Here is a 4,410-nt window from a genome sequence, read left to right as displayed (position 1 = left end):
TGTCCCGGCTAGTGGATACACCCGGGACTAAAGCTCCACCTTTAGTCCCGGGTGGTTGATCCACCCGGGAGTAAAGGGGGAGCTGCAGTTGGCTTTCTCCAATTACCATAAGTTTTTTTCCTTTTTTATATATTTCTTTTATATAAATATGCAGAGAGTTATTAATTGCCTAATAAATAAAATATTATCCAAAAAAATTATAAAAAAAATTCTTGGACTTGGTTTTGCATTATTATATGCAACAAAAATTTGTAAACTAAACTCTTTTATTTTACTGTATAAATATTTGACATAGTGTAAATAATAATTACAATTTACACCATGCAAAAATATACTACTTAATTAAAATCATTAAAACTATTATTTTTCGACAGGAAATTAGTTTTCACATTTTATTAACGTTCATCATTTGGTTTTTCATCACACATTCTCCACGGGAAATTCACCGTCTAGCAGAAAATTTATTTAAACCGTAGAAAATATGAAAACACGACAATAAAATATGAAGTCATAATTATTACATAATAGGTCTAATACATCACTATATATATCAAGCGGGCATAGTAGTGAACTTCTTCTTAACATATATCCCTTGGTTATGATCGCGCCGTAACCATGGAGTGTCCTCATCATTTAGCTGGACGCTTAGGTCTTTGTTCACTGTGAAGGGTGGAATTCGGTCATCCTTTTCATATTCTTCTGATATGTCTAACTTGTCTTCAATTCCGACGATGTTTCTTCTCCCTGAAAGAACGATGTGGTGCTTTGGCTCATTGATTGGGTCATTGTTGTTTTTCCCTCTCTTCGGTTTTGTAGCCATGTCCTTGACATAGAACACCTGATTCACATCCTTGGCAAGGACGAACGGTTCGTCTTTGTACCCAATATTGTTGAGGTCCACGGTTGTCATTCCATACTGGTTGTCGACGGCTACCCCGCCTCCAATCACCTTTACCCATTGGCACTTGAACAAAGGTACCTTAAAAGTAGGTGCATAGTTTAGTTCCCATATCTCCTCTATGCGGCCATAATATGTTTGCTTATTTCCATTAGGGTTGGTGGCATCTATGCGGACACCACTTTTTGGTTGGTGCTCCTTTTATCTTGGGCTACTGTGTAAAATGTATTCCCATTTATCTCATACCCTTTGTATGTGAGGATATGCCACGATGGCTGCCAAGCCAACAAATAAAGTTGCTCATCAATACTCTCATCACCCTGACATTCTTTTCGCAACCAGTCGCTGAAAGTTTCCATGTGCTGACGCGTAATCCAAGCTTCAGACTTCCCTTGAAACTCGGATCGGAGCAACTCTTTATGTGTCTCGATATACGAATCCACCAAAGAGGAGTTTTGCATAACTGTGTAGTGTGCTTTATTAAAATAATTGTCCTGCATACCAATATATGGTTTCTTCCCTAGTGTCCCCTTTCCACTTAGTCTCCCCTCGTGTCGCGATTCAGGAACACCAATCGGGTCAAGGTCAGGAATAAAGTCAGCACAAAACTCAATGACCTCCTCTGTTCCAGAGCCCTTGGTGATGCTTCCTTCTGGTCGAGCACAATTGTGAACATATTTCTTTAGGACTCCCATGAACCTCTCAAAGGGGAACATGTTGTGCAGGAACATAGGACCGAGAATGCTAATCTCCTTGACCAGGTGAACTAGGAGGTGTGTCTTGATATTAAAGAAGGAGGGAACACCAACTCAAAGCTGACAAGACATTGAACCACATCATTCTGTAGTTTAGCTAGATCCATTAGATCGATTGCCTTCTGAGAAATTGTATTTAGGAATGCACATAGCTTCACGGTGGCTAGACGTACATTTAGAGGTAGAATTCCTCTTAATGCAACGGGAAGCAATTGTGTCATGAGCATGTGGCAGTCATGGGACTTTAAGTTTAGGAATTTCTTCTTGGGCACATTTATTATACTCTTTATATTCGAGGAGAATCCAGATGGTACCTTGATGCTTGCTAGGCATTCAAACATGCTTTCCTTCTCTTCTTTGCTAAGAGTGTAGCTGGCAGGACTTAAGTAATGGCGTCCATCATCTGTCTTCTCTGGATGCAGGTTGTCTCGTTCTTTCAAACACTGCAGGTCCTGTCATGCTTCAAGTGTGTCCTTAGACTTCCCATACACACCCATGAAGCCTAGCAGGTTCACACAAAGATTCTTCGTCAGGTGCATCACGTCGATCGCGCTTCGAACCTCTAGGACTTGCCAATAGGGTAGCTCCCAAAATATGGACTTCTTCTTCCACATGGGTGCGTGACCGTCGGCATTGTTTGGAATAGGTTCGCTGCCATGTGCCTTTCTAAATACTACTTTCACATCCTTGACCATATTGAGTACATCCTCACCAGTTCGGTTACCTGGCTTGGTCTGGTGGTCTGCCTTACCTTTAAAATGCTTGCCTTTCTTTCTTAGGGGGTGATTCGCAGGAAGAAATCGACGATGGCCAAGGTACACGACCTTTCGATATTTTTTCAAGAATATACCTTTAATGTCATTGAAATAGTGCGTGCACGCATTATATCCCTTGTTTGATTGTCCTGAAAGATTACTTAGAGCAGGCCAATCATTGATTGTTACAAACAACAATGCTCATAGGTCAAAGTGCTCCTGTTTGTGCTCATCCCACACACGTACACCTGGTCTGTTCCACAAAAGTAGAAGTTCTTCAACTAGTGGCCTCAGGTACACATCGATGTCGTTGCCAGGTTGCCTTGGGCCTTGGATGAGCACTGGCATCATAATAAACTTACGCTTCATGCATAACCAGGGAGGAAGGTTGTAGATACATAGAGTAACAGGCCAAGTGCTATGACTACTGCTCTGCTCCCTGAAAGGATTCATACCATCCGTACTTAAAACAAACCTTAAGTTTCTTGCGTCATTTGCAAACTCCGGGAATTCTCTATCAATTGCTCTCCACTGGGACCCATCGGCAGGGTGTCCCAACATATTGTCTACCTTACGGTCTTCTTTGTGCCATCGCAACAACTTTGCATGGTATTTGTTTCTGAACAGACGTTTCAAGCGTGGTATTATAGGAGCATACCACATAATCTTGGCAGGGATTTTCTTCGTGGGACGTTCGCCCTGAACATCACCAGGGTCATCTCGCCTGATCTTATACCGCGATGCATGACATACCGGGCATGCATCTAACTTCTCGTACTCCTCGCCACGGTAGAGGATGCAGTCATTAGGACATGCATGTATCTTCTGGATTTCTAATCCCAAAGGGCAAACTACCTGTTTTGCTTCGTACGTAGTGGCGGGCAATTCGTTATCCTTCGAAAGCATCTTCGTTTGGATTTTCAGTAACTCCCCAAATCCATTATCAGATACACCATTCTTTGTCTTCCATTGCAGCAATTCTAGTGTGGTACCCAACTTTTTCTGCCCCGCATCACAAGTTGGGTATAGCAATTTCTTGTGATCCTTTAGCATGCGCTCGAACTTGATCTTCTCCTTTTCACTTTCGCATTCTCTTTGTGCGTCATGAATGGCCTGACCAAGATCATCAGTGGGCTCATCTTCTGCCCCTACCTCTTCTTCAGCTTCCCCCATTGCAGTATCATTGAAGGCCCCATATTCAGCAATAATGTCATCATCGTCCCATTGTTCTTCTTCACCTTCTTCCATTACAACCCCGGTTTCTCCGTGCTTCGTCCAACAAATATAGTTTGGCATAAAACCCGACTTCAACAAGTGTGAATGAAGACTCCTTGAGCTAGCATATTCCTTCAAATTCTTACATATGGCACATGGGCAGCACATGAAACCATCGCATTTGTTTGCCTCGGCCACACGTAAGAAAGAATGCACACCCTCAATGAACTCTTGGGAGCGGCGATCAGCATTGTACATCCAATACCGTCTCATCTGCATTACATGACATACATACCATATTAAAACCTAGAACATAATTAGTTAATTATACGACATGCATGCCACCACACAAGGTATTAATTTATGAAAGTCTCGCTACAATGTAGACAATCCCAACTATCACTAAAAAACTAAAGCTAAAATGCACTTCAGCAGCATAAGGATTTCGCGACCAATCCCAACTAAAATAGACAGATCATGCGTTTGTTCAATATCTATGGGCTTCTTCCGTAGGATCACTGCCTCATCAGCTGCCGTAACCGCCTGTGCAAGAGAGTTTTGCACGTGTTCAACATACTCTTCCTCCTAGTACCAGCCTGAACATCCAGTATCATCCCACTAAAATTAAAACAAAAAATTAGAACTTTAATCACAATCATCATGAAAATAAGTATAAATTAACCATAATCATCAAATGCGACAAAATAATTCACATTGCGATCCGGACACTTGTAGAAGATACGGCCCTTATTGGGACACTCCTTCCTCACCCGGTACTCTATCACAA

The sequence above is a fragment of the Miscanthus floridulus genome, chromosome 13 (genome assembly GCF_019320115.1).
Source record: "Miscanthus floridulus cultivar M001 chromosome 13, ASM1932011v1, whole genome shotgun sequence".
Lineage (NCBI taxonomy): Eukaryota > Viridiplantae > Streptophyta > Magnoliopsida > Poales > Poaceae > Miscanthus > Miscanthus floridulus.
This window is presented reverse-complemented; position numbering follows the sequence as displayed.